The 23,084-nt window shown below is 44.1% G+C and overlaps 1 pseudogene; it reads right to left on the reverse strand.

Annotated features, from left to right (window-relative positions):
• Positions 1–1,243: 1,243 nt before the first annotated feature.
• Positions 1,244–11,195, reverse strand: LOC126160586 (charged multivesicular body protein 3-like; annotated as a pseudogene).
• Between the last annotated feature and the right edge of the window lie 11,889 nt (positions 11,196–23,084).

Genomic DNA, 23,084 nt, shown 5'->3' on the forward strand with positions numbered 1-23,084 from the left:
TGCGTTCTGTTATCTAGGAACTCTTCAATCCAATCATACAATTGGTCTGATAGTCCATATGCTCTTACTTTGTTCATTAAACGACTGTTGGGAACTGTATCAAACGCCTTCTGTACTACACTGTAGAAATTCTACGTATGAACCACGTTTCATCAAGCTATTTCACTTGCTTAATGATACATCATGTGAAAGTTACTTTCGTCATCAATATTTGCATACCAGGGTAGTTTTAAAAGTTTTTTTGGGCGACGATAATTTAAGTTCTGACGAGACTTTGGTTTGGGCGTTAGCGTTCATTCAGTTTCTTGCTGAACTGTTCCAGAACTGACGCAGGTATCCCTGTGGGGCTGATGAATGAGTACCGGGAGGAGTTCCTGTCTGGAGCGCGGTCTGGAGTCTGCGAGGACAGGGTGGAGCAGTGCCGGATGGACCTGGAGCGAGAGGGTCGCCTGGAGAGACTACCTGATGGGGAGCTGGCGCTGCGCTAGACCCAGGACACCAGCAGATTCCAGCAGGCGGAAGCTGCAGTTTCTGTCCACACTCCGTTAGATGATCGATTCGGCGTACAAGACCATCTACTCAAAAACAAACGATATCGCCAAAAATAAACATAAAAGAGCTCTGTTTTGGGAGAGGCTCGTAGTGTTGATTATAAGTGTCATTTATTCAAAGACGATTTGAGTGACCTTTGTTCCAGTCACCTGTCTGTGACTGTATACACCCTCTGAAGCAAGAAGCACTTAGCTATGAACGAATTCAAATGTTTCTCCAGACTGATGTATATATACCAAAACAATACTTTAATTGTAACTATGAGGGTTCCTGCATACAGCAAATTCTGAACGTCTGGAGGTGAGTGAAGGAGTCACAAATGCAGTGTGAAGCTGTGCTCAGATGATAGGAAGAAGCAGTCTTAGAATACGACTGACTTAATGCGTGTGTCTCATTTGTAGTGCAATAACTGTGAGTTACCACATGATAAGGCAGTGCTGCCTAGATAGACTCTTCAGCACACTACGGCTGTGGAATGCGTATGAACCAGTAGTATGGTTCCTCTTGAACGTAGTAGCCAGATTTTGCTGGTAGTATTATCTTAATCGATCAGTGCGACTGGAATGTGTTCAACATAACTGCTTCGCGCAACAGGCATTGTTACTGAGTTAAATGGTAACAGCAAACAGCTACCGCAGCAAGCAACAAATGGTGACGAAATGGGTCAGACTGGCCTACTGTGGGCATTAGATTACCTGAAAAATATCAAGGAGAGCGTAATTGCATTCTAGGAGATAGGTAACGACGTGTTGTTGGAGGAGGAGTCGTAGCGGCTCGACTGAGATGTCAGTTGGACTGGGCTCTAGAGCCATTCTGTCTTAGTTCCTATCACAGGTGTACATCGTGTTACATTCTTCGTTGGTTCGGTGTATTATTGGTGGTGAAATGCGAAGAATGGAATACTGTCACAAATCATAAACCTTAGAAAATAATATTGTATGTCACAAGCGATATTTAAATAATATGAATGTAAATTTAGAAACATGTATTTTCTATTTATTAGTGCTTAAACTGCGAAGACATTTTATTTGTTATTAAATAGATGCATCTCAGAAATATCATAACACATGTAAACAGCTTGTTGCAATTGTACAATATTCTCTAGCCTATGAACATGTTTCATTCATGACTTTGACAATAAAGCTTCTGTAATTTACCAGTCTATTTCCACAGTTATTATCCTGTGGTGGGACAAGGACATTAACAATAGATTCTATTAAGATCCATTTCCATGATCATTGCTTTTCAGTTGACTTTCAACGTTACTGTGTAAAACGAAACAGAGATATATCAAGTGAAATTACGTGCAGCACACCGTGCAGTGTAATTGATGTAAATAATCCTGTTTTTAATATCAGAATTTTTCGAGTAATAGTCCTCCATTCGGATCTCCGGGAGGGGCCTGCCAAGGAGGAGGTGACCATGAGAAAAACATTGAGTAATCAACGGGAGGGTAACGTTCTACGAATCAGGGCGTGGAATGTCAGAAGCTTGAACGTGGTAGGTGTTGTGGACTGACAAGACAGCCAGTCCACAGTGACGGGTAACCGAAAGGCACGCGTTCACACACGCCGGCTGGCGTGAGGTCTGGAACAGGATGCGTAATGAATGCTATAAAGAAAAGTACGTAGCTTCTATAATACTTATCTTTAATCCATCATTGTGGTACATCGCTCTTGACGATACAAATGAGACTCTTTAAATACAAGCACTGTAAGGCTAATGGTGCCTTGCTAGGTCGTAGCCATGGACTTAGCTGAAGGCTATTCTAACTATCTCTCGGCAAATGAGAGAAAGGCTTCGTCAGTGTAGTCGCTAGCAAAGTCGTCGTACAACTGGGGCGAATGCTAGTCCGCCTCTCTAGACCTGCCGTGTGGTGGCGCTCGGTCTGCGATTACTGACAGTGGCGACACGCGGGTCCGACATGTACTAATGGACCGCGGCCGATTTAAAGCTACCACCTAGAAAGGGTGGTGTCTGGCGGTGACACCACAGTAGGGATGTTAGAAAATTTGAAAAGGGAAATGCAGAGGCTCAATCTAGATGTAATAGGGGTGAAATGAAAAGAAGACAAGGATTTCTGGTCAGATGACTATAAGGTAATATTAACAGTAGCAGAAAATGGTATAACGGTAAAAGGATTCGTTATGAATAGGAAGGTAAGGCAGAGAGTGTGTTACTGTGAACAGTTCAGTGATAGGGTTGTTCTTATTAGAATCGACAGCAAACCAAAACCGACAACTACAGTTCAGGTTTACATGCGCACGTCGCATGCTGAATATGAAGAGAGAGAGAAAGTATATGAGGATACTGAAAGGGTAATACAGCACGTAAAGGGAGACGAAAATTTGTTAGTCATGGGAGAGTGGAATGCAGTTGTAGGGGAAGGAGTAGAAGAAAAGATTACAAGACAATATGGGCTTGGGACAAGGAATGAGAGAGGAGAAAGACTAATTGAGTTCAGTAATAAATTTCAGTTAGTAATAGCGAATACTCTGTTCAAGAATCACAAGGGGAGGAGGTATACTTGGAAAAGACTGGGGAATAGGGAAAGATTTCAGCCAGATTGCATCATGGTTAGACAAAGATTCCGAAATCAAATACTGGTTTGCAAGGCGTGCCCAGGAACAGATATAGATTCTGATCACAATGTAGTAGTGATGAAGAGTAGGCTGAAGTTTAAGGGATGAGTCAATAAGAATCAATATGCAAAGAAGTGGGATACGGAAGTACTAAGGAATGACGAGAAACGCTTGAAGTTCTCTAAAGCTATAGCTACAGCAATAAGGAATAGCTCACTAGAAAGTACAGTTGAAAGGGAATGGACATCTCTAAATAGATCAGTCACAGAAATTGGAAAGAAAAACATAGGTACTGCGAAGAAACCATGGATAACAGAAGAAATAGTTCAGTTGATCGGTGAAACAAGGAAGTACAAAAATGTTCGGGGAGTTTCAAGAATACAGAAATAGAAGTCGACAAGAAATGAAATAAATAGGAAGTGCAGGAAAACTAAGATGAAAGGGCTGGGTGAAGAAATGGGAAAACAAATTATTGTTGGAAGGACTGACTCAACATACAGGAAAGTCAAAACACCCTTCGATGAAATTAAAAGCAAGGGTGGTAACATTAAGAGTGCAACGGGATTCCACTGCTAATTACAGAGGAGAGAGCGGATAGGTGGAAAGAGTGCACTGAATGCCTCTATGAGGGTGAAGATCTGTCTGATGTGATAGAAGAAGAAACAGGAGTCGATTTGGAAGAGATGGGGGATCCACTGTTAGAATGATAATTAAATAGAGCTTTGGAGGCCTTGAGATCAAATAAGACAGAAGGTATAGATAACATTCCATCCAAACATTTAAAAACGTAGGGGGAAGTGGCAACAAAAGACTATTCACGTTGGTGTGTAGAATGTATGAGTCTGGTGACATACCATCTGACTTCAGGAAAAATATCATCCACTCAATTCCGAAGACTGCAAGAGCTGACAAGTGCGAAAATTATCGCACAATCAGCTTAACAGCTCATGCATCCAAGTTGTTGACAAAAATAATATACAGAAGAATGGAAATGAAAATAAAGGATGTGCTAGATGACGATCACGATCAGTTTGGCTTTAGAATAGGTGAAGGCACCAGAGAGGCAATTCTGACGTTGCGGTTGATAATGGAAGCAAAAATCAAGACACGTTCATAGGATTTGTCGACCTGGAAAAAGCGTTAGACAATGTAAAATTGTGCAAAGCGTTGAAATTCTGAGAAAAATAGGGGTAAGCTGTAGGTAGGTACGGGTAATATACAATATGTACAAGAGCAAAGAAGGAATAATAAGAGTGGATGACCAAGAACGAATCGCTCGAAATAAAAATGGTGTAAGACAGGGATATAGTCTTTCGGCCCTACTCTTCAATCTGAACGTTGAAGAAGCAATGATGGAAATTCACGAGCGGAATTAAAATTCGAGGTGAAACTATATCAGTTATCCGTTTCACCGATGACATTGCTATCATGAACGAAAGTGAAGGATTACACTATGTGATCAAAAGTATCCGGACACCTTGCTGAAAATGACTTACAAGTTCATGGAGCCGTCCAACGGCAAGGCTGGGATTCAATAAGGTGTTGGCCCACCCTTAGCCTTTAAGTCCCATAGTGCTTAGAGCCATTTGAACCACCCTTAGCCTTGATGACAGCTTCCACTCTCGCAGGCTCACGTTCAACAAGGTGCTGGAAGGTTTCTTGGGGAATGGCAGCCCATTCATCACTGAGTGCCGCACTGAGGAGAGGTATCGATGTGGGTCGGTGAGGCCTGGCGCGAAATCGGCGTTCCAAACATCGCAAAGGTGTTCTATAGGATTCAATTAAAGACTCTATGCAGGTCAGTCCATTACATTGGATGTTATTGTCGCGTATCAACTCTGCCACAGGCCATGCATTATGAACAGATGCTCGATCGTCTTGAAAGATGCAGTCGCCAACCCCGAAACGCTCTCCAACAGTGGGAAGCAAGAAGGTGCTTAAAACATCTTTGTAGGTCTGTGCTCTGATAATCCCATGCAAAACAGCAAGGGGTGCGAGCCCCCTCCATGTGAAACACAGTCATACCATAACACCATCGCCTTCGAATTTTACTGTTGGCACTACCCACGCTAGCAGATGACGGTCACCGGGAATTCACCATACCCACACCCTGCCATCGAATCGCCATATTGTGTACCGTGATTCGTCACTCCACATAACGTTTTTCCACTGTTCAGTCTTACCGAGTGAGGTGGCGAAGTGGCTAGCACACTGGACTCGCATTCGGGAGGACGACGGTTCAATCCCGCGTCCGGCCATCCTGATTTAGGTTTTCTGTGCTTTCCCTAAATCGCTCCAGGCAAATTCCGGGATGTTTCCTTTGAAAGGGCACGGCCGACTTACTTCCCCATCCTTCCCTAATCCGATGAGACCGATGACCTCGCTGTCTCGTTTCCTCCCCTATACAGCCCAACCCCACTGTTCAATCGTTCAGTGTCAATGTTTACGCTCCTTACACCAAGCGAGGCATGGTTTGGCATTTACCGGCGTGATGTGTGGCTTATGAGCAGCCGCTCGACCATGAAATCCAAGTTTTCTTGCCTCCCGCCTAACTGTCATAGTATTTACAGTGAATCCTGATTCAGTTTGCAATTCCTGTGTGATGGTCTGGATAGATGTCTGCCTGTTACACTTTCGACCCTCTTCAACTGTCGGCCTGTACGCTTTTGTGCTATACGTGTCCCTTCACGTTTCCACTTCACTATCACATCGGAAACAGTGGACCTAGGGATGTTTAGGAGTGTGGAAATCTCGCGTACAAACGTATGATACAAGTTACACCCGGTCACTGACCTCGTACGAAGTCCGTGAGTTCCGCGGAGCGCCCCATTCTGCTCTCTCACGATGTCTCATGACTGTTGAGGTCGCTGACATGGAGTACCTGGCAGTAGGTGGCAGCACAATGCACCTAATATGAAAAACGTATGTTTTTGGGGCTGTCTGGATACTTTTGCTCACATAGTGTACATGATCTGCTGAATCGAATGAACAATCTAATGAGAATAGGATATGGATTGACAGTAAATCGAGGAAAAACGAAAGTAATGAGATGTAGCAGAAATGAGAACAGCGAGAAACTTAACATTAGGACTGATGGTCACGTTGTAGATAAGGAAATCTGCTACCTAGCCAGCAAGATAACCAATGACGGACGGAGCAAGAAGGACTTCAAAAGCTGACTAGTATTGGCAAAAAAGGGCATTCTTGGCCAAGAGAAGTCTGCTAGTAGCAAACATAGGCCTTACTTAGAGGAAGAAATTCCTGAGAATGTAGGCCTGGACAACCGAATTGTGTGGTAGTGAAATATGGACTGTGGGGAAACCGGAACAGAAGAGAACCGAAGCATTTGAGATGTGGTGCTACAGACGAATGTTGAAAATTAGGGGGACCGGTAAGGTAAGTAATTAGGAGGTTCTACGCAGAATCGGAGACGAAAGGAGTATGTGGAAAATACTGATAAGGAGAAGGGACAGGATGATAAGACATCTGTTAAGACATGAGGGAGTGACTTCCATGGCACTAGAGGGAGCTGTAGAGGGCAAACCTATAGAAGAAGACAGAGATTGGAATACATCCAGCAAATAATTGAGGACGTAGTTTGCTAGTGCTACTCTGAGATGAAGATGTTGGCACAGAAGACTGATGACAAAAAAAAAAATGCCGAACCATCAGTTTAATAAGTTATGCTTGCAAAATATTAACACGATTATGTACGGAAAGACCGGACCATCGGTAGAATCTGACATAGGAGAAAAAGTTGAGCACCGGATGAATAAAGGAACACGCAAAGCAATACGGATTTCATGACTCACGTTAAAAGATAGTCTGAAGAAAGGCAAACCCAAATTTGCAGCAAGTTCACTCATTGTTTCGTCGCTTCTTGATAGAAGATCGTAATTATATATGAAAAGCATAATATTGTGTATGTTGTACAGGATTAATTTATTTAGTTATCCCGTTTGCGGCTTACAAAGTCATCATCAGGCTTTAACTGACTGTCTTCGTCAAAGTAGTTACAATATTTGTAAGCAACATTGGAAAAGATGTTACTCTTCTAGACTGAGGCACTACCACAGCGTAAATGTCATCTTTGACAATGCAATGGTAATGCCATTAAAAAGTCAAGACCTAAACAGTAAATAAATATAAAGAAAGCAAACCAGGGAAAACATCAGCATTAGACTCGAGAAACAGCACCTCTACAACAATTCAAATTAAGTTAAAATATTCCGAATAAAAAGAATTGTTACTTCATGAGAGTACTAAACAATAGTTTGACAGGTACGTGTGGAAAGAAACAGAACCAGAGTAAAAACAAAAAAGAAAAGAGTTGACAATTTTAACAACTGGGGTACATAGGCAACTACAATAAAACAAAAACATTTAGGAGAATGGAGTAATAGAAAAGACAGTGTAAGAAGCTTTGGAAAACTGTGAGGAGTAAGTCAATATCATAAGAGGGGAAGTACTGAGCTGTGTTTGGTCATTTAATGTTTAACAAGTATTGTGAGGCAAAAGTCTGCCAGTTTCCAGCACGTTGAGTTTTTGGCATTTGTTTGTTATGTATAGTATATGTGACTATGGCTGATAGCATGAGCTCTATATTAATTCTTTCCTGCGTTACAAAGCGAAAATCTATTCCACTCTGCCACAATAACTTTAATGTGTAACCTCGCCGCAAGTCGACTTGAAATATTTTCACTTTGCACATGTAAGGCGTTGTAAAATAAATGCGTGTTTAGTAATAAACGATAAGTGCAATGCTTGCACAAAGATTTCGGAATTTATCTCGTCACTGTAAAATGCGTGTAAGAATGTTTGTACATATAGAAATTTTCAATCGAGAAGACAAAAATCTGAGGGTCGAGAATTACGTAAATAGCCTGGCTGGGGCATCTCCTAAAGACTGGAGGATACAAGAACTACGAAGAATAACTTCCAGTGCAAACCAACAGGAGAAAAATTAAAAGGAAGACCACGTAAACGATGGCTGGATTTACGTGGAAGAAAACCTCGGAGCCCCAGGTATCAAAGAATGGAGAAGGAAAGTAAACGAGAGGGCAGAATAGAAGGACATTGTTAAGAAGTCAACGACCCACGCAGGATTGTGAAGCAACAACAAGAAGAAGATTACGTAAATCGAAAGCTTACTTCAGCTTAGTTCCTGTATTTTAAATGAGAAAGCAGGTTAAAAAGACATTATTTGAAGGTATAAACATGATCCTACTAAACACTGTTGGACTAACAATGACTTGCACAAGCACGAACACGGAAAACTAACGTTGTAAATTATAGAGCTTCAACAAGATATAGTTTCTCCATTAAGTGCGTTTGAAAGGATGAAGAGAGAGGTAATGATTCTCTGAGCACATGTAAGGCGATCGAAAAATAGCTGCCCAGACAATTTTATATTAACCCTGGACTGAATTTCTCGCGAAATGAAAAATAAGTAAGTCACTCATAGCTAGGCTCTGAGCACTATAGGACTTAACATCTGAGGTCATCAGTCCCCTAGAACTTAGAACTACTTAAACCTAACTAACCTAAGGACGTCACACACATCCATGCCCGAGGCAGGATTCGAACCTGCGACCGTAGCGGTCGCGCGGTTCCAGACTGTAGCGCCTAGAACCGCTCGGTCACACCGGCCGGCACTCATAGCTAGGCACTGGAAGATAATGCAAATGCACTACCTCATTCAGCATACTCCGAGATGGAGGAAACGGCATCCCCATACTATCAATGCCAACGGTAGGAGCCGATTATAAGAAGTCGTGACCAACCAGAAGGAAGCAAGCAAGTAATTAACATTATCTACTCGTACCGTCATTAACTCTAGTAGCCCAGAGAGGTAGTCTCCTACCACGCGCTCAGGAACAAAACTCCCTGAGGCAAATATTACAGATGCTGATACTGCAGCCACTTCTCCTCATACAGGCATCTTACACATAGTTTTCTCAAGCGAGCTCTGTGGGAATTGATGCCGCACCTAACAGGAATGACCTGTTAACGCCTGTGTCGAGAGAATCTCGCCACCCTGCGACAATTCATATGGTCCGGTTAAAATTACTTGCAAGTTGACGTCTATCACTTGCCGATACAGTGTTGCCACATCCGCTGCCTGTTACCGCTCGGTAACAGACGACGCACAAACACGGCGGGTCACTTCATAATTGGTGTTGACGTGTAACGCGTAGAAATGTTGGAAGTGGAGGCCGCGTGGTATGAAGGAAATTGGAGATGTTCTGTCGACAGCCGATTTTAAGTGACCAATGACTGAACTGCGGTAGACGGAGCACCTTGCAGCCCTGAATTTTAAGTCATGTCCTAACTTAACCATAACTTCGTGACGTACAATATATCCGAGAAAACAGCAGTCAACTATCTGCGGCAGAACTAAAATCACGATCGCTTTGTTCACGGCGTTTAGGGTAAACTCGACGAGCAAGCCTCATAAAAAAAAATAATAATAATAAGTTTGTTTGCATAACCATCCTCCGCAGCAAAATTTTAGTTTTAGCGGTGAAAGCAAACTGTAATTTCTCGCTACCACTGGTTGTCTGAAACTATCCTGACACTGGCGACACGGGATCACGCTTTACCGATCGACAAAAATAAATGGCGAGTGAGGAGGGCCTCCCGTCGGGTAGACCGCTCGCCTGGTGCAAGTCTTTCGATTTGACGCCACTTCGGCGACTTGCGCGTCGATGGGGATGAAATGATGATTAGGACAACACAACACCCAGTCCCTGAGCGGAGAAAATCTCCGACCCCGCCTGGAATCGAACCCGGACTCTTAGGATTGTCAGTCTGTCGAGCTGATAACTCCGCTACCGGGGGAGGACCAATCGATGAGCAGGCATGAATGGCACTTGGCTGCAGATTATAGGGGACACAAGCAGATTCAAATGAAAAAAGAATGATAGAAAGAGAAATAATAGCAAATAAAAAGATCAATACGATGATGAAAATGATACGGCAAAATATTATAAATAAAAAAATTACATTTAAATCAGTTAGCTGAATAAACATGGTGATCAAAGTCTTTTGATCAGACTTAGAAAAATAAAAAATTTTGCTGCACTGGAGCAGATTCAAACTACTTTTTTTTTCCAGTTGTCACGATCGATCTTTTATGAATTGTCAGACTGCATTACATGCCAAGCAAATCAAATTTGTTCCTTTTTATTCTGTCTATTTTGTTCAAAAACACCGTAGACATAAAAAAAGGAAATACGAAAGCATTATATACCATCATAACATCAAAAATTTGTTTGCACGTTAGTTGAATAGTACTCTTGGCCTACTTGTTAATTACAGAAAATTACATAAACTAATACTTCGTGGTAATTATCTCCAGATACTTCAGTAAAAGAGAATTGCTAGAATTATCTCTCAGAAATGCAAACAGTGCGGCTTCACAGTACCTTCGGAGACACCGCAGCGTACTCTGCATGCCCTTGAGTTCATCCTCGACTTCCAGTGACAGACCAGCATCTGCCTGGGCTGCGGCAACGACGGACGCTGCTGGAGGAAGGGAGTCCGTTACGGCGGCTGGGAGCTTGTCCAGTGTGCCTGCTGTCAGCTCCCACAAAACCTTGACGACCTTTCCTGGGCTTCTTCTTCAAGCTCTTCCTCCCTTCGGCCCCTTCCACTGTCTCTTCCAACAGCTCCCTCATTATTGTTGTTGCTTCTGGCACTTGCGCTAATGACTTTTAGCCTGTATGAGTTCTGTTCACTTCTGCTGTGAACCAACAACTATGTGTGGCTGATCGATTCTTAATTTTCATCTGTACAGAATTGAGATGAGCCATCATAGTATGTATTTTGTTCACCGCTTTCTTTCGCTAAAATCGTGCATACACTTATCTTTGCTGCTTCTTTCAGCGATTTCTTCACTTCCTCTTCTTCCCTCTGTATTGCTCTTATTTGCCGGTCCTTATTTTGTGGGACTACTCATTAACCAATTTCTTTCGATTTTTTTTATGGTGCCTTCCCGAACAGCCCCATTTTCAACCAGAATGACACCTCTTAAACTTTTTATGACACTCACTCCCCCATAGCACGAAACATGTGATGTTGGCTGTTCTTGTACAATAATAGGCTAGATATCTCACTTCACATGAACCATAAGACTTAAACTGTAATGACTAGAGAAACGGGCGCGATAGGTGGTAAGAAAAAGCGACAAACTACGTGTAATTCACTGCAAAATGTTAGTTTTAAATCTCTGAAAATATATTCAATGACTAACATTGTCTAAACCACAGTCTCTGAACTGCATGTTAGATTTATACACTAACCATTATGCTATGCCACTACACTGAAAATTGCTGTTGCATTTATGATCCTGCTGTCCCAGTGGCAACGATTAATTGACAGCCTTCAAAAATTCGGCTTCACGTAATCTTGAGCGAAGCTCATCTAAGCTAAGCCGATCTCTGTGATTTTAATAAATATATAAATTACAATAAATCGAGCTTTGTGCGGAAGAATCCAGTAGTGTTTGGTTAGTGCTGCGTATGAATCGTGTGTATTTCGTTATCATTGTTTTGTGTGTGTGTGTGTGTGTATGTGTGTGTTTGTTTGTTGTTTTTGTGTGATTACCGTCTGTGATGAAATGTGAAATCAAAGGGCCAGGTCCAGGATTCTGGATCCAAACACATTCAGAAAGAAAGCCAGACAAGGAACTGGAAGTGAATTGACCAATTTTTGTGGCAGTTTGGCGACTACTAAAGGTTTGGGAGTGACGTTGAACGCTCTGATTGGAGGAAACCCGCTACAACGCATCAAGTGTGAACTACCAAGTAATTTTAATCGGACTATAATGTATCTTCTATATGGCGCTGAAACAAGGACTATGAGGAAGAAAGACAGAGAAAGGCTGGAGGCTTTTGAGATCGGGACGTGGCGGAGGAAGACAGAATAAAAAATGAAGAGGTACTGAGAAGAGTGGAAGAGAAAAGACAGTTACTAGATTAACAAAGAGAAGAAAAAGAAATTGGATATTAAGAAAGAATGACGGAGTGATAAAAAGCAGTTTTAGAAGGTTATGTAGAAGGGAAAAGGAAGCGAGGATGGAAGAGATTCCAGACACTGGATGCATGATCGACGGTACAACATGCAGCAGCCTTAAGAAGGAAGCAATGGATCGCAGAAAATGGAGAGGCAAAGGACCTGCTAATATAGCAGATAACTGATGATGATGATAATGTATCTGTTGTATTCCCATCTTCTAGAGAACAGTCAGCCCTCTCAGTCCGTTCAGAAACTGGATGTTTAGCATGCTGTTACATTGCCGACGTCTTCAGTTCGAAGACTGTCTCCGCTCTGTGACACACACCATCTCAGCGTAACAAAGGTACCTACATGCATTTCAAACCGCTTACTGTAGTCAAACCTTAGTCTCCCACTGCAATTTGTGTACCAGTTGTTGTCGTAAGCAGAAACGGAGCGATTTATCTCCCGGCCCAAAGGCATGATCCTTGGCTTCCGGGAAAAGGGTGGAAGCATTTCTGGAACGGCTAAGTTTGTAAACTGTCCATGTGCCTCTACGGTTAAAGTATATCGTGTATGGCAAACTGGCGCTATGCAAAACTGGTGCCCGAGGGAACTGTGGTGCACAACTGTAGATGACGGGGGTGAAATAGAGCTGCGGCGATATGTGCGGGCGAACAGACGCGCAACTGTTGAGCAGCCGACCGACCTGGTGAATCAACGATGCTACCAATAGTGTCTCCAGTAGCGTAGCTGCGTATGGCCTTCGCAGCAGGCACCTGGTTTACGCACCAATGATGACGACTGTTCATTGGCAACGAAGGCTGAAATCTGATCGCCAGTACCTCAACTGCATGTTCAATAAATGACGACAGGTCAGGTGAACCACACTTTACGCTGCATCGGATAGATGGCCGTTGGCGTGTACGGCGTGGTTCGTCGGAAAGCTGACACCCTGCAACAATCGTCGGAAAGGTCCACGCTGGAGAAGGGAGTGGTATCGACTGGAGAATATGTAGTCATTCTGAAAGGTACAGTGGATCAATTGAAGAATACGTCTATGCTTGGGGACTATGTGCAACCCTACATGGAGTTTACTTTTCGTCGACACGATGGCATTTATCAGCAGAACAATTCAACGTGTCACACAGTTCGCAGTGTTCATGCATGATTCTAAGAGCACCGGGATGGGTTTACTATACTCCCCTGACCCCAACTCCCCCCCACCCCCAACCCGTGCACCCCCCCGCCCACCCGCCCCACCCCCAGATTTAAACGCAATCGAGAGTCTGTGGTACCACCATCGATTGGGCTGTTAGCGCCATGGATCCTTCAACCGAGAATCCTAGCGACGTCCGCACTCCAAAAGATAGTTATTCAGGCTTTTGACACGAGGTCACATTTATGGACTGAACAGTGTAGTTCAGTAAACGGAAACGTCCCATCACACAGGTATTACAATAAAGATGTTCCGACGGCGACGTCTGTTCGCCCGCAAATGTTCATTTTGTTCTTCCCAGTCATCACAATGTTCCCTACGCCTTTACGACAGAGAGAACCGGAGGGATAGTGACGTGAACTCCCTGATCAGTAGACTTTGCGCCAATGTCCTGGATTAAATTCCAAACCTCTCTGCAGTCAAGTCATGAAGTAATGGCATGATGAGAGCATCATCTGCAACACGAATATTACACTACAATACACACACTAATTACAGTCACTTACACTTAAGAGGTCCGCAGCTCGTTGTCTTGTGGTAGCGTTCTCGCTTACGGCGCCTGGGGTCCCGGGTTCGATTCCCGGCGGGTCAGGGATTTTCCCTGCCTCCAGATGACTGGGTGTTGTATCGTCTTGATCATCATCATTCATCCCCATTACGGACGGAGGAAGGCAATGGCAAACCACCTCCGCTAGGACCTTGCCTAGTAGAGCGTTGTAGGTTTCCCGCATGGTCCCCTGCGCTCCTCGGAGTATGGGACATCATCATCATCGCACTTAAGAGACACACTTGGCAGACAGCTTCTATACATCGCGAAGGGAAGGTGCCTGTGGGCACTACGGACAGGGAAAGCCTTTCCAATCAGCCGGCTCAACCTGCCCTTCATGCCACACGACTTCGCTTAAACGTAGTCCTCCACTTCAAGGAAACTGCCATATGCACACTACCATTTGGCGTACACATGAATTAAAGTTATGAGCGACAGCTTAAGGGGCTCCGGAAAGGCTCAAAATCATGAAAAGTTTAATTTTCACTTTTTTGCGTTTTCTGAATCTGCAGACTATTACCTTTTAATAGATATATAATTTATTCAATTCCGAAGAGTACAACTATTTTTAAATTTTTTTTTAAATGTGTTCTACATGGGCGTGACCCACTGTGGCGCTGTTAAACTGCTGTCAAATGGTGTTATTATTAACGTCCGTGTTCATCAGGTACATTTTAGTGATGTGAGATAAAGTATGTGTTGTGGCTAACCTGTGATGGTTCAATATATATCGCTGGTGTGATTGTTGATTGTTTCATGTTTATTTACTCTGTCGTTATCTCGAAAATATTCGTAATTAATTCTGTTTTGTTGAAGTATAATAATGAGTAAAAGTAAAGTTATTAGAAATCCTCTGAAGGCTTTTAAGAAAAGGAGAAATGTTGGAAAGCCAAAGGTATGTGTTATTACAGTAAATAATAACATTCTAACATGGTACGAGCGATGCATGCTTTAGACAAGGAACGCCTTCGTGCTGCAGACAGGGCTGTAAAGAGTCTAGAAATACAAGCAAGAGTAAACAGGAGGAGGAACAAGAGGAAGCTGGAGGAGGAGTTTGCAGAGGATGAAGATAATCCATCCTATGGACCTGGAATGCACTAAAAAGTTAATCCAATCTTTGTCGCTCGATTCCCAAAACTTTTATTTTCTCATACTAATTACATGTTTTCTAAGGATCTTCCAAACATGTTTATTTCAAACTTTCAGTAAATGTTACACAGTACCTTCTGCATAATTTAACACAGCCTTTTTGCAAAAAACTGTATATTTTTGAATATATAAATAAAAAATTGCAAAAAAATGTTGTGAATTTTCATTACAATTGAAAAAAAAAACATCTTTAATAACTGAACTAAAATTTTGTAAAATCCCTGTGTTAAGTTGTAGCCCATATTCCAATAAATAATCTGTAAAAAGTTCAACTTCCTACCTCAAATACTTTGTGAGGAAAGATGTAATTTATAAGCGTTATTTTAACATTGCAAGTATAGGGCGTTCCGGAGCCAATTAAGGCAAAATAATGCACTTCTTTGAATGGTCACAGATAATGTGACTGTCTGTTCACACTTTAACAGACGATTACTGTTATTAAATGCTATTACCAGGCGCTCTGTGCCAAACACTCAGTTACATTGTCGACACTTCGTGTAATTTTGGAAAGTTTTCCAGAGCAACAGATTTTGTTTCACACCGGTTGTGTGGCACCCGGCATGCACTTCGTCTACACAGACTGGCTACTGAACGGTGGAGAAGTGCTGAATGTGCGTCGTCACAGTTAAAGGTTAATCGGCGACAAAGGCAGGATGGGAGCTTCACAAATCTTCTATAACACGTCAGACGCAGAGACGTCGGTTTCAGTCGCTATTCAGTGTCCGTCGCTTTGTTCTTGAGTTTTTCGCACCTCGCCGGCAGTGCAGCAGACACACCCGCGATATCGGATGTGTCGAGAGTCCCCATTCAGCTGTCCGTCTGGGGCAGGGGCGCCTCCCGACTCCTGCGACTGTTTTTGCTTTCTGTCTTCCGGGACGCCCACGTTCGACACGGTGTTCTCGATTGACTCTCCCCTCGTAATGGAACTGTCTTTTACGTTCAGCTCCCACGGAATTCCTCTTCTCGACAGCCTAGCGAGTCGATCGCTTACTACATTCGAATCTCCAGCGAAGTCAAACGTCGCTCCAAGCTCCTTCTAAGATAAGGCGTATTCATCGTTAGAAAAAGGACATAAGAGACGCACAAAGCTGACACAGACTGCGAGGGCTATTAGGAGAGTAAGGTCCGATAGGTCTTGAAATGGAAACGACAGTGAATATCCGATGAAGCTTTGCTCAAATGTATTGAGCAATGTCTCTAGTACGCCTGTCGCGTGCGTTACGTCGCTCTTTTCAGTTCTGAGCACACAGTGAGCACGTAAAGATGCCTAGAACAATAGTGTCTCCCGCCAAGTACGGGTGCCCGCTGAGATGTTTCACCTGATTTCATGCAACCCCACATAACTTACCTGTCATGCATTTCCTTTTTCTAGTAATTTTCGGGTGCGCAACCAATTCCCTTCGCTATTCTGCCACGCTGTTTCGGCCCGGAGACGTCCGGCCATCTTCAGGTGAGTAGACGACTACTGAAGATCCCAGGTGCATTCACGGTGTTCGTGCCGAATCTCGTTCAAGCGAAATGTGCTGCCATCTTTCGGCGCATGCGTCAGGCGATGATTTGCACGGGCAGCCTAGTTGTGTATGCTGCCCTTGGTGTTGGAAAAGAGTGATGATCTAATCACTATCGAATAACCCCGACGATTCCACTCTGACTAGATACTTTTAGCTGCAGGATTCCAATTTCTATCCAACTGGAAACCGTTGCCACGATTTGTATGATTATCGATCCCTGTGGTGGCTAATCTTTTATGGAGGACTTTGAGAAGAAAGCACTTGGGTCTGCTTTTATAAAGCCCGTCATTTCCTTGCGTTATGTAGATGATACATTTGTTGTATGGCCTCACTTAAACCCATTACATAAGAACATTATGTTTACGATGAAGACTTGTAACGGTAACACTGATCACTTTAAATTGCAATCGATGCTAACGTTAAAACTCTGCGAGGAATTTTTGAGAACGTTGTGACCGTGAGGTAATCTAATGAGCCAAGCGGGGCAACCGCATGGTCTGGGCACCTTGCCACGGTTCGCGCAGCTCCCCTTCGTCGAAGGTTCGAGTCAACCCTCGAGATGGGAGTGTGTTGTTCCTAGCGTTAAGTTAGCTTAAGTTAGATTAAGTCATGTGTAAACCATGGGGCCGGTGACCTCAGCAGTTTGGTCCCGAAGGAACTTACCACAAATTCCCAAATAACCTAATGAGAACAGAACAATCAGACTGGGATTCGTTTCCGAAACACTCCAGAAGAGAATAACCAACAGTGAACAGATTGGTTAGGAACAGACGTTTTCCCAGCACAGAAGCAAGTTTTAATATTACGTATTAATATCGGTCGTCAGCCTAATTAGGCATACTTGAGTAAACCAGTACAATAAAGCAGAAGGCAGCGCTAAGTCTAACTTAACCTTTCTTGACACACTCACTAAACTCTTTCTTTATATCTGTTCACACTACAACAAAGTAACCTAACCTTGCAGATAAATGTACTATTAACCTGGAAGTCAGACAAAGAAATGGCCATTGAGATATCAAACAGTAACATATGCCTCTCAACAACACGTATCTTTAATGAACTTGATGCAGCGCCAACACACATGAAACTAACAGCAGTACTAAAAAGGGAAGAGCATGAAATGATTCTGACTCAAATCAGGGGGTCTATTAATGATCATACTCTATAACATTATTGCTTAATACAGGGTCTCTGTGCCTGTGCCTTGCAATGGAATAGCTAACACAGTAAATATATCTTTCTTAAGCACAGTTTGAAGCAATTAAACAGAGTAAAAATGTAACTACACTGGCTCTGAAGAAGCCTTTGCTTTGCTTCATTAACTAACTAGACTAGCACATGAGGACCCTAAAACTTTCATGGCTTGAGAACCATGTTCATGAACAAAACTACTCAAGTATATATAAGAAATGGTTAGTATTCTCATCAATAATTATTAATTAAGTAAATCACAACAAACTATAACTCTTCAAATAACAAATTTGCTTTGATAAGCATGCTTTTAACCTACTCAAAATGTAGTTGGCTGTGCAAACGCCAGCACAACATTAAATTCAAGTTCAAACACTTTCTCATGAAATGAACATTGATAAAACTTTGTGATTCTGATCAAAGTGCATAAATATAACAATTAGTAACCTTTTTCACTTCAGATCAATATTGTTGTTCTTTTAGCTAACAACTTTACTATTTTCAGGCAGCTTTTCAAGTACGGCAAATTATTTAAGAAAATAACTGCAGATTGATTTAAAAATGGACTGCAAGTGGAGTATTTCTCGAACGATGAAACTGAACATTAAGCATTATAATTGCACACGTTAGAAAGCAATCACAACTACTTTTACAGCTGCCAAATAAGTCTTTCCGTAATAAATTAGGACACTTGGAATTACGTAAATTCACTAGGATAGGATTCCTGTCCAAGTTTGTGATTTGGCATAATCACGGGTGTAAGATAGAGCTTTTAGCAACACCACGATTATTATTAAAATCAACCAAATTTCATAAATATCTGGTCCACTTACAGAGTGCCAAATACAGACAGTTTATTGGAAGGCTGGCGGCACTGGTGGCGTAAATGGCAGCGGCTGTTAACATGGCGGCGATGCAGTCATGGCAGTTCAGTTGGCCTCGCCCTGTTACAGATCTGCTTGGCGACGGAATTATATTTTTATACGGCCAGACACCATGCCATGATAATGGTGTCACCAAATTCAGCATCCAAGGCCCATAAATACTGCTCCTAAGCTCATCTGGTCTCAAAACTCCAAGAATATGAGCCACAATGATCGGCTACTGCTAGCGAGGTGTTAACCACAGCACTGCTCAGCCCAGACTCCTGACCCGTAACAAAGGACGAGTTGCCACTTGCGCGCCAACCACACCCTTTCCACTCCGCCAGGTTACTTCGGTAGCTGCGGGGCTTCCCCCCATCTTTTACATTCAACCCTACGTTCCTTTACTATGGACCAAGTCATTTACAGTACATTATAAAACAATCATTCCAATAGCTATTTGAATCCACAAGCTCCGTATAAACAGCATTGTTCAAAACATTCACTTAATTTAAATATGTGTACATAGTGAAAGAATTTCCATGACAGATAACAACACTCTACATAAGCAACACTAAAAATTGACATAGTAATATCGATACAGATACAAAATAGGTCGAAAATAGGTGTTACAGACTGAGAAAGATACTTTACCCTTCCTAAACGTGCTAGTACGTCTTAAGAACGATGGATCATTTGGACATTCTGTGCACAGAAAACCCACACAGATCTACACTCCTGGAAATTGAAATAAGAACACCGTGAATTCATTGTCCCAGGAAGGGGAAACTTTATTGACACATTCCTGGGGTCAGATACATCACATGATCACACTGACAGAACCACAGGCACATAGACACAGGCAACAGAGCATGCACAATGTCGGCACTAGTACAGTGTATATCCACCTTTCGCAGCAATGCAGGCTGTTATTCTCCCATGGAGACGATCGTAGAGATGCTGGATGTAGTCCTGTGGAACGGCTTGCCATGCCATTTCCACCTGGCGCCTCAGTTGGACCAGCGTTCGTGCTGGACGTGCAGACCGCGTGAGACGACGCTTCATCCAGTCCCAAACATGCTCAATGGGGGACAGATCCGGAGATCTTGCTGGCCAGGGTAGTTGACTTACACCTTCTAGAGCACGTTGGGTGGCACGGGATACATGCGGACGTGCATTGTCCTGTTGGAACAGCAAGTTCCCTTGCCGGTCTAGGAATGGTAGAACGATGGGTTCGATGACGGTTTGGATGTACCGTGCACTATTCAGTGTCCCCTCGACGATCACCAGTGGTGTACGGACAGTGTAGGAGATCGCTCTCCACACCATGATGCCGGGTGTTGGCCCTATGTGCCTCAGTCGTATGCAGTCCTGATTGTGGCGCTCACCTGCACGGCGCCAAACACGCATACGACCATCATTGGCACCAAGGCAGAAGCGACTCTCATCGCTGAAGACGACACGTCTCCATTCGTCCCTCCATTCACGCCTGTCGCGACACCACTGGAGGCGGGCTGCACGATGTTGGGGCGTGAGCGGAAGACGGCCTAACGGTGTGCGGGACCGTAGCCCAGCTTCATGGAGACGGTTGCGAATGGTCCTCGCCGATACCCCAGGAGCAACAGAGTCCCTAATTTGCTGGGAAGTGGCGGTGCGGTCCCCTACAGCACTGCGTAGGATCCTACGGTCTTAGCGTGCATCCGTGCGTCGCTGCGGTCCGGTCCCAGGTCGACGGGCACGCGCACCTTCCGCCGACCACTGGCGACAACATCGATGTACTGTGTAGACCTCACGCCCCACGTGTTGAGCAATTCGGCGGTACGTCCACCCGGCCTCCTGCATGCCCACTATACGCCCTCGCTCAAAGTCCGTCAACTGCACATACGGTTCCCGTCCACGCTGTCGCGGCATGCTACCAGTGTTGAAGACTGCGATGGAGCTCCGTATGCCACGGCAAACTGGCTGACACTGACGGCGGCGGTGCACAAATGCTGCGCAGCTAGCGCCATTCGACGGCCAACACCGCGGTTCCTGGTGTGTCCGCTGTGCCGTGCGTGTGATCATTGCTTGTACAGCCCTCTCGCAGTGTCCGGAGCAAGTATGGTGGGTCTGACACACCGGCGTCAATGTGTTCTTTTTTCCACTTCCAGGAGTGTATATCTGCAGGCGTCTAGCTGCCATCAACCAGCACAGACCACCGGTGTTATCAGTACCTTAAAACATTGGGCGCGCGTAATATCGGGCGATGAAAACCTCCACGTAGAATTAGAACGCTTGGAGAAGGTTTCTAAAGAGAATGTCTAAAAATCACATCAAACAGGGAAAGCCATGCGCAGCTATAATAAAAGGAAGCAACGCACTAATGACACTGCTGACGGCTATAAATCAATTGCGTAACTTTGATATCTCGAGAATGTGTCTTCTAAGATAGGCAGAGCGCTTAGGGAAATTAAAATCAAGGTTATCTTCAGTCCACCAGCGAAGAGCTTTAACTTGGCTGGAACCGTTAAAGATGACTTACAATTGAAAAAAGCGGACGTTTACATAATTCCCTGTGAGTGTGGCGGTGCGTATATAGACCAGACGACACGAACTGTCCAGGAGCATTGTACAGAACACGAAAGATTCACACTTTTCGGCAACCGTTAAAATCACCAGTAGCAGTACACTGTATTTCCATGGGACGCACAATTGAATATGGTATAACAAACATTTTAGCCCCAGTTTTTGGAATTCAGTAATCAAAGAACCTTAACGATACTCTTGCAATGGTGACAACGGATTTCCATTCGACAAAAATTGGAGTCCTGTAACTACAATTATCCAGTCAGAGCGGAATCGACGGGGTCATTCGATACTCAATGACTAGATCATCTCTCGCATACACCACGGGGGCGGGGGGGGGGGGGGGGGGGGGAGGGTAGCATAGCATACACAATACATATCTCGACTGCTCGACTGTCCCTCGCATGTCATCGCCTGACGCATGCGCCAAAAGATGCCAGCACATTTCGCATGCGGGAGATGAGACATAAATACCGTGAATGCACCTGGGCTCTTCAGTAGTTGTCTACCCACCTGAAGACGGCCGGACGTCTCTGGGCCGCAATATCGTGGCAGTATATCCTCGGGTTTTGGCAGCACACCCGAAAATTGTTAGACGAAGAAATATGTCGGGAAGTTACGTACATTTCGCCCTTCATGAGAATTTTCGGCCGCACACTGCAGAGGCAATGAGAATGCCCCTGCGGCGTTTTCGATGGGAGGTGTTTGATCGCTCACAGTGCAGCCCAGATCAGCCCCCTCTAATGTTCATCTCGGCTCACATGAAGACAACATTTTGGCTCTGACAACGAATTCCAGACCAGCGCAGAGAAGTGCTGGAAGTCACAGGCCGTTGCGTTCTGTGACGAGGGTGTTGGAAAGTTGGTACAACGCTACAACAGATGTCAAGTCGGAGCGGATACTATGTTGAGAGGTAGCCGGAAAGTGAAGCAAACTGTTGAAAAATAAAACGTTTTTGATTTTCACTGTGGTTTACATTTCGCAATCGACTGGACGTTATTTTCCGAATCTGGTCTGGATGCATTCACTGATTTGATTGGGAAGTGCGTCTTAAAGCCGTTGTATCCCCTCCTAAGGCAAGCTAGCCCGCAAATGTCGTAACTGGCCCTTCGTATCCTGGACACTGGGACTGGTACAGAGTTCAGGTCCGTGCTGATGCTACACGTATGCTACCGAGGACAGACTTCGGATTACTGTTGGCGACAGAAATACCTCAACACCACTCAGACAGTTCATAGATACCGTGCCGAGCGTGAACGAGCACTGTCGTGTCGAAACGTAGCACCGCTATATTGTCCCAGGAGACGCAGAAAATGAGGACGCAGGATATCCGTGTCGTAGTGCTGCGCCGTCAGTTACCTCGATCGCTACCTGCTGTGACGTCAAGCCATAGAAGATGTAGTTTGACGACATAGTCTACGGAGAGCAGCAACCTGATGTCATATGTAAGTTAGAATGAAGAGTCTGGTTCGTGGTACCACGAGAAATCCGAGGGACCGTCAGCACCAGCCATAGGGGGCCAAGAAATTCTGAAGATGGCTTGTACATAAGCCGAAACCGGACATTTGCGATCTCGACTGTTCATTCTAACGTTCAGACAAGATGCCCCCTCCCCCTCTATGACGCCAGGAGCCACACTGCAGTGCCACTCTAAAACACTGGAGGAATGGGACCTCTCCCCAAATCGCCACCATTGTGGTCATCTCGGATAATGCAAAAGAGCGAAGCATTGCTCAACACAATGCTACGCCATTCAACAGCAGTCCAGCTTCTCGGTCAGAGCACAGCTCCAAACACAGTCGTTGGTGTTGTGATGTTAGCGGTGGGCTACGCATGGGACAGAAAAATGTACCTCCAACGCTGACAGATTACGTAAATGCTCTACATGTATGTTTATAAGATTTTATA

The sequence above is a fragment of the Schistocerca cancellata genome, chromosome 2, assembly GCF_023864275.1.
Source record: "Schistocerca cancellata isolate TAMUIC-IGC-003103 chromosome 2, iqSchCanc2.1, whole genome shotgun sequence".
Taxonomy (NCBI): domain Eukaryota; kingdom Metazoa; phylum Arthropoda; class Insecta; order Orthoptera; family Acrididae; genus Schistocerca; species Schistocerca cancellata.